Source organism: Engraulis encrasicolus, chromosome 14 (assembly GCF_034702125.1).
Source record: "Engraulis encrasicolus isolate BLACKSEA-1 chromosome 14, IST_EnEncr_1.0, whole genome shotgun sequence".
Classification (NCBI taxonomy): domain Eukaryota; kingdom Metazoa; phylum Chordata; class Actinopteri; order Clupeiformes; family Engraulidae; genus Engraulis; species Engraulis encrasicolus.
This window is the reverse complement of record NC_085870.1, coordinates 37,364,183-37,379,041: the sequence shown is the minus strand read 5'-3', so window position 1 is coordinate 37,379,041 and position 14,859 is coordinate 37,364,183. Positions and strand designations below refer to the sequence as shown.

Below are 14,859 nucleotides of genomic sequence, written 5' to 3'. Positions count from 1 at the left end.
AAAATATAGTAAATAGCCTCACTTGTCTGCAATACTACATCACTCAGCATGAAAATATGCTGTGCATGGTTCTGTTACATGATTAATGAAGGCCTATGTCATTCTGGTCTGGAAACAATGTTTTTTTAAGCTTACAACAAGCAGGTAATTCATTCAAGTGGATGGAAGGAGATATGGCAGCTAAAATTGTTTTAAACATGGCACCAGTCTTACTTTACATTGCTTTTCAACCTAAGCAAGTATTATGATGTCAGGTGGGAGTTAGTGAGTAGGCTACTATCAGCTACTTTACTGGATTGCATTGCTTGGCATACTTGGCTAATGTTAGCATGCTAACTAGCGATTTCTCAGATCAAAAGCAAAGCTCTTTTTCCCTCTAATTTCAAACAGTAGCCTCATAACTATTAGGCTTTCCATTATCACAAACGGTTGCTGATTAAATCACATAGTTCCAAAACACCCTCTGCAACTCCTGCATCATGCAATGACTGGTTTAATGAGAACATAACAATTCTCCACCCAGCAGAGCAACACTGCAGTTGGCGCTTGCCCTCTCTGTCTCTCGAGTGAGTCTCCAAAATTCAAAATATATCACATGCTGTCACTCGTCCCGCCCCCTTTCTCAGGACTGTCTGTTAATTGGTTCACAGACTTCCCATAGACAGTTGAAAACGATATTACTATTGGCTGAGGGGCGTTTTGCCGTGAGGAGCGCTTTCGCCACGCTTTGTTAATTGCGACTTCATAAAAAAAAAACCTCCATATCACAAAATTACGCATCGGAGAGCGCCATTTCGGCGCTCCTTCTTCACATTGCGCTCTAAGCGACCGCCTAGCCGGCCTATGCTTAGAACCGGCCCTGCATCTGAGGATGCTGCTGTTCCCTGTCTTAGCTTCCATGGAGTTCATGGAGAAGCCGGGGAGCTTCCTCCGAACAGAGCCATACCGCCAAACACAAAATGTGCATTCAGAAATAAAGCTTCCGAAATGTATCTCTGTTTCTCGTCTCATTTTTTTTTTCGATTCATTAATCACGTGATAATTAACGTGATTAAAAAATTAATCGCAGTATAATATAGCAAAAATTAATTATGTTTTTAGTAGGCGTATTTCATGTAATTATTCAAAATCCATGTGAAAAAAAAAAAAATTTCACTGTTCTTAAGACAGATATTTAAATGCGATTAAAATGTGATTAATTCGATTAATTAATTTCAAAGCCTATAGATTAATGCGATTAAAAAATTTAATTGAGTCCCAGCCCTATATATATATATATATATATATATATATATATATATAGGGCTGGGATATATACTAGTGAAGGCACTCATACCAGTGTTGCCAGATAGTAGACATATGTGAACGGTGACTTACCCTGCTGTACACGAGCATTGCTACTCTTATATTTCATATAACATTATTATATATTACATAAACATTATTAAATTATTACATAACATTATGTTCCTCTGCAAAAATGAATATTTAATACTGGTTTTTGGACATTTTCATGCCGTCCTTGTTTTCCAAATGTCATTATCGCCATATTGATGGACAACCAAACAAAATCATTTGTGTTTTAGGGAGATGGGTTTGTCTGCTCTGTTTTTCCATATAAACATGTTTTATTTAAATTGAATGTACAACTGTACAAAAGAAACTGTTTCAGAGGTCTTCAAACAGTGCAAGAAAACACAGTATAAATATATTTAGCCAAGACTTTTGAAGTTTCAAGCTTGTAAGCAAAAGTGTTGGCTGCATAAAAGTACAAAGAGCATTTAGAACTGTTTTGTTGTTTCCGTGCAAAGTGTAAAAAAGTAATTGTATGTCAGGCTACTGTATCTCTTACTCTGAATACTAATGAGATGGGTGGGCAACACCTCTGATGGTCCACACCCCCCTGTCACTTGCCATGTGCTCTGGCAGGGCATTGTCTTTCTTTTCCCACAGAGTCTTTTGTTTGTGCTGGCTGAAAGGGGTGTGTTCACATCTCTGTATAGCCACTCACACACTGGGTACTTAACATGTGAATAGAGATACTCATGAACGGCCATCCAGGTACTTTGCTCTTAAATTTGCGTTACGCCCCTTTATGGGTGAAAACAAACCGAATATCTCATTGACTTACATGCTACATCGGCTAGCCTAAATGAACACATTCCATGCTTCAGACACGGCTGTTTGGCACACAACACGTTTTCGGCATGTTGCGCGTGAACAACGCTAGTCTACAGGTCCGTATCTTTCGTTTATTAAACCCCAACATCACCAATTGACTTGCATGAACGTCACGCCGTTCATGAGTATAGGTGTAGTAGTATAGTATAGGACTTCGGAGGCTACTGCAGGCAGAGAGTGCAGAAAAAATATATATGACTGATTCTACGATTCAAGTGTGCTTATGGCAAAAGCAAATGTCAATTATCAGTATTTTGTTTAAAATAAATGACCTAGATAAGGGGTTCCCAACGTTTTTCAACTTGGGGCCCATTTGAAATGTTCACAAATGTTCGGGGCCCACCTCTGACCCAATAAACAATACAACTCAAATAAATTGACAGCAACAATCACAATAATAATATTTCTACTATTAGAAAATTATTTCAAGGCCCACCAGTGGGCCCCGGCCCACAGTTTGAGAATCCCTGACCTAGATGTTTCCATAGTGTATACATTTAAGTTTACAAAAAAACAAAAGTCATTTAGTTAAGTCATTTGTTAAATATTTTAATGAAAGCGAACATTTGCTTGATTATTTTGTCAACAGTGTTATGGACAAATACTGTCATTTCAAGCATATATAAAAATACTACACAGTTGAAACAACATACGCTTGAAAGTTCTTATGTCCATTAGCAACAATGTTGTCATTACCTTCGCCATAAGGTTATGTTTTGACCGCTGTGTATTTATTATTATTGCCTTCGCCAGAAGGTTATGTTTTGACGGATGTGTATTTATTTATTTATTTATTTGTGAATATGTCTGTTTGTTTGTTTGTACTTCGTATAACTCAGTCAGAACTGAGCCAATTTTTATGAAATTTGGTGGGACCATTGGTCATGACCCAAGGAACAATCGATTCGTTTTTGGGAGTCATTGGGTCAAAGGTCAAAGGTCAAGGTCACGAAAAGGTCAAAAACGTAAATTGAGCCGATTTTTATTACATTTACTGGGATGATTTGTCATGACCCAAGGAACAATCGATTACTTTTTGGGAGTGATTGGGTCCAGTGTTAATTTTGTCGACTAGACTAAGACTAAATATATTAGTCGACTAACCTTTTCAGAGTTTAATCGACTAAATTCTGACTAACAAAAATGATCTGTGAAAGACTAAAACGAGACTAAAATGTTGAGGACTTTAAGTCGACTAAATAATGACTAAACAAAAATTATTTGTGAAAGACTTAAAAGTGAATAAGACTAAGAACTAACTTTTAGTCGACTAAATTCTGACTAACAAAAATGATTTGTGAAAGACTAAAAACGACTAAGACGTAGACTTTTTTGGGGGGGCTCAGACATAAATTGGTACAACCACAACTAAAACCTATAAATGAATTGTTAATTGGTAATTAACCTTTAAAGGGACACTATGGGATTTAAAAAATGATTAATTACAGCTGAATCTATCCACCGATTTTACTCTTAGCAGACTGACCCTAATGAATATTGGGGGAGAAGCTTCTCTAACAAAACAAAAATCCCTTTACAAATACGTAGCACCAGCGAAATATTCACATTTGTATGCACTATTGACTGCTTTACCAGAATGGCAATAACCAAGTCTCAGTACATTACTAAAGGCCTTGTGTTTTATTGTAATGTGACTTAAACTAAAGACTAAAATGTTTAGACTAAAACTAGACAAAAATGTTGAGGACTTTAGTCGACTAAATAATGACTAAACAAAAATTGTTTGTGAAAGACTAAAACTAGACAAAAATGTTGAGGAATTTTAGTCGACTAAATAATAACTAAACAAAAATGATTTTTGAAAGACTAAAAGCGATGAAGACTAAGAATGGACTTTGACACAAGACTAAGACTAAATAAAAAAATGGATGACAAAATATCCACTGATTGGGTCAAAGGTCAAGGTCAAGGTCACGAAAAGGTTAAAAACGTAAATTGAGCCGATTTTTATGAAATTTAGTGGGATGATTGGTCATGACCCAAGGAACAATCTATTACTTTTTGGGAGTGATTGGGTCAAAGGTCAAGGTCAAGGTCACGAAAAGGTTAAAAACGTAAATTGAGCCGATTTTTATGAAATTTAGTGGGATGATTGGTCATGACCCAAGGAACAATCGATTACTTTTTGGGAGTGATTGGGTCCAAGGTTGAGGTCAAGTTCACGAAAAGGTCAAAAACGAAAATTGAGCCGATTTTTATTAAATTTAGTGGGATGATTGGTCATGACCCAAGGAACAATCGATTACTTTTTGGGAGTGATTGGGTCAAAGGTCAAGGTCAAGGTCACGAAAAGGTCAAAAACGTAAATTCAGCCGATTTTTATGAAATTTACTGGGATGATTGGTCATGACCCAAGGAACAATCGATTACTTTTTGGGAGTGATTGGGTCAAAGGTCAAGGTCAAGGTCACGAAAAGGTCAAAAACGTTTTTCTTTGCCAAGCACTATATGCCAGAACAACGTGTGCATGCTGAATTGAATAAGAGGTCAAGACTGGGCCAAAAATGTAAGTTAAAGATGGCCTCTCAACGTCATTTGATTAATATTGCTGTGTTCCCCATTGTTATTGAATGTGTTACGCGTTGGTCCTGTTTTAAAAAACGTTCTGGTTGTTTTGTTTCAAGCCGTTTTTGCAAGCCAGCAAGGTGGCTTGTGGAGAAACGAGAGGGTGTTCCGTGTTTCTCGTGGATATGCGTCTCTGATTGGCTCACTCTTCCAGCTCTCGTGGAAATGCGTCTCTGATTGGCTCAGTCCTCCTGTTCTTGGAGAGAATGTAATGGGAAACAGAGTCGCCACTTCCCCGGGTGGTACTGCACTATAGGGGCGCCAACGGAGGCGTGCATATTCCATTCAGGGCTGTGCTTTTTCGACAGCGACCCCTAGGCGAGCTGCAGGCACGGAGCAACCAGAGTGGGCTTGCTCTATGGATGAGGCTTTGTGCTGTGTGTGTACCTGAGAGTAGCAACCAGCTGATAGCTAAGCTAAGCTAGATTTCGGGCCACCAGACGTTGCTTGTATTGAAAACAAGCAGAAAAAAATTACTCAACATGTTTTTAGAAAAATGGGTCGACATAAACCTTTGTGGCCAACGCCTTCTTTCGACGTGACGAAACACAGACAGGCTTTCGTGATTCGTTCGTTTCTCTGCATTATTTATGTCAATTGGGAAACACCGGGAAACACAGCCAGGCGAGGTGACGCACCGCTATGAGAGCCTTGCAAGTGAGTTTAACTTGGGGTGACCGTCCGATCTTCAAAAGGAGTGAGTAAAACTGTGTTTTATCGGAAGTTGGCCTTTAATATTACGATATTCCGGTCTGATTTAAATGACACTAACACCAAAATTTGGAGAATGTTATGCCCCACACTCTGAAGATGGCCAGAAAAAAATAAGTGGCGTAGGCGAAGGTTTGCGCTCTACCAAGTGCCCGTTCTAGTTAATCTGTGTAACTGATATGGAAAATGTAATTGTTGAGCTTCATGAGTAGGATTTTATGATTCACTGTGATACAGACTGACACTAATTAAACGGGCTTGCAGAGCAAGGCCCGCTTCTAGTAATCTCTAAGTATAGTTTATACTTGCTTGCTTTGTTGCTTTGTTTGTTGCTTCTCTTGTGCAGGGCTGTAAAAATAGAAAATGGATCTCCTCTTAGGCCTTTCGAGATAGAGACACCGTTCAAACACTAAAACGACCGTCTCGGCTTGGAGATCATTTGTACTGATATAGCGTGTCCGTGTCTCTTGTCGTTTTTCCGTTTTTGGCGATTTTGTGCAAGTTTGGGTCCCCATTAAAAACAATGGCAGAACCTTCAGGAGAGCGTGTTCCGCCACTCTACAGATCAGAGTGTAGGAGGCTTTTTCGTTCATAAAACATCAACACTTTCACCTAGAAGTTTAGTTGACGCCAGAACTCAAACTCGCCTAGGGCACCAAATAACCCAGAACCGGCCCTGAGTCAATCAGAACAGGTGCTGCCAATACAGGGTTCCATCTCAACTGTCACTTTCTCTCAACATTCTATTCTTAACGAGCAGCTGCACTACCGTTCTAGAAGTCTATTGTTCAGCTCTTCAATGCAATGTGATATTGTCTTGCTGGAATGCTCTTGACAGGCAGCTGCTTGGCTCAATGGTAAAGGTACTGGATTAGCAATATGGAGGTTGGGAGTTCAAATCCCACTTGGACCCATATTGATTTTCAAAATTATATCAGATGCAGTGTTCCTTAGCCAACTTACAGTAAAATACCATGTATGTCATTTACAGTTTTTCTCGATTGGTTTGGCTAATTTCTTGAAACTGAGATGACATTCCTATAACCAAATTGGGTTATTTGGCCAAACATTCTTACGCTTCTGCAAAACAGTTCAGATAACTAGCAAAATGTCATATACTTCCCAAAACAGCTCATTCTTGCATCAGCACTAATCACATAAATAGTCGGTACTGTCACAGGGAATTTGTTCATAGATCCTTCTCAATTGCTTTGGCTCATTTGCATTCATTTAGTCCTTCTGTCAAAATAAACTGGATGGTTCAGCATAACCTCATGGATCCTCATCACATGCTCATATCGCTCCAAAAACAGTGTCAAAACTAAATTCCTTCCCCACATATATCATCAGTACTCCCAAAATATACTGTCCCTTTGCCATTGTGTAAGCGCTCCCACGAGGCGTCGTTTTACACATTGGGAATAGCGGATCCTCTTTTACTGTTTTCAATGTTTATTCTCGTCCAGTAACTCCATCATTGCTGCTTGATTGAGCTGTTAACTATCAGATATACTATGCAACAACATTTAAATATAACTTTGCTTTATTTTATTTTATTTTTTTTAAATCAGGGTCAGTGATAATGCTGATGCACATCACTTTGCCAGGATGACTTCTTGGTGGAGCACAGGGTTTGAAATGTTTGAGCGCAATATCACTTAAGTCAGAAATGTAGAAAAATAGGCATATATTGAGTGCTTTTTATTCACACAAAAGGAAACTTGCACGAGGGCAAACAGATACCATTTTTTTAACAGTCCACTGGCAAGACAAAGTACTTAACATAAAATCGAGATATGTTTGCTTGGTACACCACTGATTCTTGAAAGTTTGGCAAAAACACGTCCCAGCAATAAAAGTGTTAATTCTGTTGAAAATCAATTGCATTTTCATGAACAAAATAAATCCAGGTAATGACCATAGGGTCTGTGACACAAATGTGCAGTTGATTGAAATATTTAAGTGTAATTTTATTACTATAATTTTTATTACTATAATTTTTTTTACTGCTATAAACCTGCCCAGACGCTGAAAAAACCTGACATCATCATTTCAATTGACTTTAAAAAAATAAAAAATAAATAAACACTGATGGAATTGAATAATATCACCATGACGTGGAAGGACGTATTGACGTGGTTCTATAGAACTGCGCATAGTGAGTTTAAAACAATATTTACTATTATTTTCTAATTGCTGAAAATGTTACCCACATATTCGTCAGCACCGTCAGATATTTCTTAAAAGACAATACATTTAGCCTAAATGATTTAGGTATGCAAATGGTCATTGTCATAACTGAGGACCCCTTTTCAAACCTTCAGCTCTACTGCATACTTGACCATCATTGAAGCTCCTGTAAGTTTACTATTTTCTCTTCAATTTGTTAATTTGTTTGGACACTGGTACTGTCCCAACCATAAACTGTCAACACCGTCAGTGTTATTTAATAGTATTATATTAGATAAACATTAATGTATATATTAGGGGGGTATATAAAAGTCACGGTTTTGTACGTACTTCGGTTTTTGAGGTCACGGTTCGGTACATTTTCAGTACAGTATATATAAAAAGAAAATACATTCAAACTGCTACTTTGGGTCGGAGATTTCAACAGTGTAAGAAATAGTACTTTTCTCAAAGTCTCACAAAGACCAAGCCTCTACACCTTTTTGTCTTGCATTCTCTCTCAATATTCTGCATGAGCCACTGCATGTAGTGGCAGCATAATGTAAAAACATGAACAGAGTTGTTGCTTTCAATCTACATTTCGGTACAGCACTGTTCGGTTCGGTACAGTTCAGTTCGGTTCGGTACAAATACAACACAGTGTACCTTTACAGGCCTAGTATATATACGTTTTGAGAAGATGTATGAAGCACCTAAGAAATGGCTAATGTGAACAAACTATACATATTATGTAAAAGAGTAGTATATGTGCTCTTGATTCTATATATTTTTTTATTATTTAATGTCACTTTGGAAACAAAAAAGGTAACTAAATAAGTAAGAAGATAATGTGAGCTGGATATTGAAGTAGATGCTGACACTGAACTTGGGCAAGGAGATGTTTCTGTAACACAAAAGAGACAAAAAGGTAACTCACCTGTCCAGGAGCTGTATGAAGGTACAGCGTGAACATAAGGAAGATCGGGGTGTGCTGCTATCGCTGAGTACCAGGCCAAGGAGTTGAGGACCTGTTATGATCAAAAACATTTGAAATCAAATTAAATGTACCAGTAGGCCTTTATACAACATATTTTGCCACCAGCCTGCCAGACTGAAGGAAAGGATGAAGACCACCAAGCAAAAGGATCCAGTAATTCATCTACTACTTCTACTACTAATGCGTGACATGTTCTTTTAAAACAAAAAGTAATTGTGCAGTATCTACGTATTCAACTATTAAGAAACCAATAAATAAAAGTGGAAAATGGAACTGGAACTGGAATACCTGAACCTGACGTCCAGGAGTACGGTCAAGACGTTTTCCAAGCATCAAAGCAACACTGTATAATAAGCTACTCTTAATATTTATATTTCAAAGTATTAAAATAGGAACTCAGACAACTTGACAACTTGTTTTGCTTAAGTTCAGTGTTGTGCCATTAGGGGGCGATGTTGAACAGTGACACCAAGTACAGGTCCTGGCCATATAATTAGAATATCATGAAAAAGTTGATTTATTTCCATAATTCCATCAATAATGTTGAACTTCCGTGGCTTGTAGATGCATTGCCCACATTTTAAACTATTCCAATCATTCATTTGTTTATTTTGTACATATTTTGGCCTTCCAGCCAATTGAGGAATTCACATTATTAGAATATTGTGATAAAATCAACATTTTCTTCAAAAAAAAAGAAAGAAAGAAATTCCGGTCACATCAAATCAGTTGAAATTTAGAACTTTCTACACAATGTATCAATGTTCAATACTTGGTTAATAATAATAATAATACATTTTATTTTTTTAGCGCCTTTCAAAATACCCAAGGACACTTTACAATCAAAACAAATACATAACAGTAGGGAAAGTAAAACAAAGCTTCAGTGAATTAACAATAGGAGAGTAATTAAAATGCAAAAATAAAATAGAAATAAAAGTACAATAAAGATAAATGTTTTCAAATAAGAAAAAGAAGTAGAATGCATTTGAAAATAAAATAAAATGAGGGGGAAAAAATAATAATATGTAAAATTAAAAATAAACTGATGATTGAAATAAAGTGGAAGTGCCTGTCAATGAAGTGGAAAAGCAGAAATGAAAAGGTGTGTCTTCAGCTTGGATTTAAAAGTAGATAGTGTAGAACACTACTAGTGGTTAGGACTGTCTTTGTCTTAATCACTGCCATGATGCATTTAACATTGAAGTCAATGGCAAAGGCATTGCATGGGAGTTATGGAAGCCCAGATATCCTTGATGCTTTGCGGTCAGCTGTTTCTGCTTGTTTGATCTGGTGACCCACACTTCACTCTTAAAAATACCCTGTAGATTTCCTTGCCACGTTTTGGTGCTAACTCAGCAGTTTAATTCTTACTCACCAAAAATAAAACCCCATTCATTTTCAATGGGGTTTCATTTCTGGTGAGTTAGAATTAAACTGGATTGTTGAAGAATTTTAGGTAGGAAAGTTAAACATTATTGATGGAATTATGGAAATAAATAAACTTTTTCATGATATTCTAATTATATGGTCAGGACCTGTAGGCTATATGCTGTAAATGTTTTTACTTGACTGTCAGGCGACCCGGGGGCGACCCGAATGACTTTGAACTTGAACTTGATCTTCATTCCGCAATTGTTTAAAATCCAGGTGGTGTAATAAACCCAGGAACATTATATATCATTGGAAAGCTTAGAATCTCAGGAACACACCTAGCACTACTATACATGGATATGAACATATTTCATGTGCATTATTATCAATTTATTACACAATGTCACCTTTCAAATTTGACCCCCCCAAGCACCCCCCGCCTGATGTCTCCCTACCTTCCTAGGATGAGTGGACATCCAAACATGAACATATCCTTATCATCATGGTCTCAAATTGTCTGTTACAATCCATGAAAGTGTATTCTTTTTTTTTACTCTACTTCAACCACAAGTTGTACAACTCCACTCAAACTAAACCACTTTATTGTGGAAAAAACGATCACGTTTTTTTTTTTCTCAAGAATTGTGCTGTTTTTGCCTACACTTCCATATATTTCATATGATAAATGGTATTCCACATGATCCCCAGACCCTGCTGATTACATAGGCACCACTGGAGTGGCTCTGTGACATTCCTACCCTGAAAGACAAGCCTTAGAAGAGAAGTAGGCAGGTCCTGTTTTACGCAGCTTTGTGTTGGCTCATTTGCTTTGAATGACTGCAGCTCCCTCAAAGCAAGAGCTAGAAACTCCATTCAAAGACTGTGAATGATAGTCTAGAGTCCACGTTTTCAAATGAGTCATATAGCTCTTCTGTGTTACACCCAGAGACAGAGGAATCTCAAATCTGCTCAAGAATGCCCCTTTCTTCCCATGTTTTTACTGTACATAGTGTACAGTACCGTACAGTACTGTACAGTAACATGTCTGTAATACTACCCAAAAGGCATATCCAACTAAGTCAGATGACTGTAGAACACCTCAAGGGGTAAGTTTTCATTTGAGACCATCATGAGGCTTCTAGCTCAAACTGTTCTTGAACAGTGAGACCTTATTTGTGGGGTGCATTGTGACTAATCAAAAGGTCTACAATAAAACATATGGTAAAACGCATGTGCATATCCACACATAATTGTCTTGTGAAAGGTCATATATAGATGTAAAAAGATCAACTTTGACAAACAGCTTCTGTAGACCTGTGAGTAAGTATCAAATTTGTTTCCAAGGCAAAATGTATCAGCTAAACTGTTGAAATGTAGTAATTTCCAAGAGTTTCTAAAACCGCCTGTCAGAAAAAAAGATGTTCAAACCCCTGTAAGTCCTTGGCAGTACATCACAACATCTTCCTGTCACTTCCTGTGGACTCTACAGAGTCTCTTCTTTCAAATGATACCAGCCACTTCATGATAGGTCAAAGTATGCAGGCACAGGAACCATTTAAGTAGACATTGTGCAAAACCTCAAAAACACTCAAAAATAGCCCCTAAGGTTAAGGGGTTTGGTTTACAGCAACGCTTGTGTACAGTCTGTTCAATAGACATTTACAGTATATCCCGAGATCTGTAGAGAATTAGTATGCGATAATTTACATTAGATTAGATTTACAAGAAGATTAATAAAGGAATGTAGCTATAAAGTTTATACAGGAAGTAGAAAACTAATAAAATAGGCTCTACTGGATGGTACTGAAAAATTACCCACCTACATCACACAAATACACTGGCGAGTAGTTGGCGGGGTGAAGACCATCTTCTTCTAAGCAAAAAAACGACATCTTAATTAAGCCATCAAAAATATTGAAACAGGCTACTGAAAAAAAAAAAATGATACCAATCCAGCCAAAAAGACAAACCTAAATTTGATATCGAACACCTCAAAATCCACTGCTCTGCCGAATTCAAGCCCAACTTGCATGATGCACAAACTCAGAGTGTCCAGCAAATTTGCTACTAGAGTTTGTATCATTTCTACAAGGGCCATTAAAAGCTATGTGAAAAAGTCTCACTGGCCAAGGTCTATATTTGGATTCATCCAAATAAGTACACAAGCTTGTTATGACCAGATCAGATGACAATAGTTTATTGGTTTTATTAGTGTAACTTATCATGCTCCAAAACAGATAAATTATCAGGCCAAGTAATATAAATAAAAGCACAACATGATCTTGCACAGCGCTCTGATTAGAAGATCAAGTAGGGCCTATGTAAAAATATGTGATGTAAAAAGATCAAATCAAATCTCATTTCTTCATTTCTCAATCCCTGTAGCCAGGATATAGTCTAGATTTATGTACATCTCTGGCCATCTCACATAGAGCCAATTTTATTTTTAAAACATAGACTGAAAGTTGATCTGCTTTTGCAAAGCCAAACTGAGAAGAGATAAATGTGCCCTCTCCTCTTCACACAAAAAAGGGCAAAGGGCAACAACAACAGATCTGGAGGGATGAGACGGTTTTGATTGGTGGTAATGAAGGTAAAAGTGGCCTCAGGTGTTATACATGGTCTGCTAAAGGTGGGTCTTGAGGTTGCATAACCTGAACCTGACCTGACCTGACCCCTGACCCCATACCACGCAGAGGGCGAATCTCAATGTCAAGGATGCTTCCCTTGGTAGTGCCACAGCCTTGAAGTAGCACACTCGTAAGACGAAGCTGGAAACCTCATAAGCATCTCAAACGATTATGAATGGAACATGCTTGGAATAGTGGAAATTAACGGGAAATCAGTTAAGCTTTGGCCACTTCACACTTTTCCAACTGATTTTAAACGGTAAACGCGATCGATTGTTGTAACTCTGTTGTGGTGTAAGTTGAAAAAGTACAACAGAACTACATCAATGTTCATATCTATTCATAACAGTACATATATTGCCCGTAGTCAAAAGTTCTGAAAAGCAACACAAACGTAATGAGCACAAACAATGATCAAGTTGTGTTGAGACATTTTAAGCAATTTATCTCGGAAACAACATGGACCCAACAATATTGTGGTACCAACGGTGTTTAAACATGATGGCTTTCCCATAACTGTAAGTAAAGAGCCTAGTGCGAGTGTGAAAATGTGAAAGATTCTTGGTATTTTGTCACGGCAAGGATGCAGCAAGTGCAGCCTTGGAAATGCTACGAATCGAGAGGGTGGCACTTCATCTGGTTAAATATTAGTTTCTCAATAATCTTACCTAATTTTTCCTTTCAGAGGAAATTGAATAGGTTGGGGGAACATGCAGAGATCATTTATAACAAAGTATGCTTAGGCAGAGCAAAGCAAGATAAGGATGGAGATAATGTCAAGTGTGCATCAAACACATGCCGTGGATCTACCACTTAAATGGAAGTTGCATAATTTTATTGTAAGAGTCATGGCATGAGATGTATGGCATTAATGTGCAAATGTATTCTGTGTTCCTGTGAATACCAGGGAAACCCGGTGTTGCTTGTGTTTATTATTGTGCTTTGATGATGTAGAACAAGAAGTGCAAACTTAATCCAAAACACAGCAAACTTGTGTATTTATTTTTGCTGTTCAACATTCTGGATTATGCTAAGGGTTATTCTCAAAACGTCATATTTCATTCAAGCTGATCATGATGCTTGAGTTTTCTTGAGTCTAACATGGCACCAAGTTTAGATCTTGTCACACAGCCACATACTTAGAAGACCATTACTGATGGTGCCAACATCAAAATTCAATAGCCTGTCCCTACAAGTCTTCAAGGTAACAGCTGATGAAACCCATACCCTCTAGAAAAGGTTGTATATTATCAAGTCAAGATGCATTTGCATCAGTGGAAATAAATAATAAAATTAATGAGGGCATGGTTCAAAAGATGATTCTACCCATCAGACCTCATCCCCCTCACATACAGCCATGTACTTTTTATCCTCCTGTATGATGCTTCTTGCTAATCTCTACTACACTCTACTATCAAACTCTTGTTAAATTCGGATAATCACACAAGAAGAGTTTTTTGTAACTATAGTGTAATGCTGGCATTAAAAATCAGCTTCACATGGAATATCAATGTCCAATGATATCAGTTCAAGAGATCAATCAGAATGAGAATTGGAAAAAGTACACATTTGTATCCTTTAAGTAGTCCAAGAGATTAGAAACAGGGTATTGTGTGGGCAAAAAGCTCAGTGAGCATCTCTAGCTGCATTTTGTCTTCGTGGCCACAAATGGAATGGCTAAGAGTCTCATCTGACACTTTAACAGTTCAGTAGGATTCTTTTTGCATGTGTCAGTACTCAGATGAAGAGCATTGACAAAAACAGATTGAATTTCATCAAGTCCTATGAATAAGGTCATAAACATTTTGGAGATTTGATCATTTAATTACCTTCCCTGTATTTGACACATATAGATTAATGGTCATAGCAGTTTTAAAATAGTTTTTACTATTTCAAACAACAGATTCGAAACTTTCCCATGGCATACAACAAATATGATTGAGCAGTTCGAAAAGTAAAGTGACACACTGCCCATCAGATACCTAAGTATGGACATTAAATAAATAAATGAAAGATAGATAAGGACAAAAAACACAATCTAAAATCAAAGAACATTTCTACTAAATATTAAAAATATATCTGCTGAAGCTGATTTGCCCCAAATACACTGGGGACAATGCCAACAAGTACATGCCCATATCAAGCAGCGATGATTTGCTGATTGGCCAAAAGGGTCTCTATAAAAACAGACGGCTAAGGGTCTCCCTAAGA

The 14,859-nt window shown here is 37.4% G+C and overlaps 1 long non-coding RNA gene across 1 annotated transcript; it reads right to left on the bottom strand.

Moving 5' to 3' along the window:
• Nucleotides 1–8,626: 8,626 nt before the first annotated feature.
• Nucleotides 8,627–14,859, bottom strand: LOC134462575 (uncharacterized). The gene is made up of 3 exons (XR_010037547.1): nt 11,989–14,859; nt 11,838–11,891; nt 8,627–8,675 (listed from the first exon to the last, which is right to left on the bottom strand). It is a non-coding gene; the product is annotated as an uncharacterized LOC134462575 (long non-coding RNA).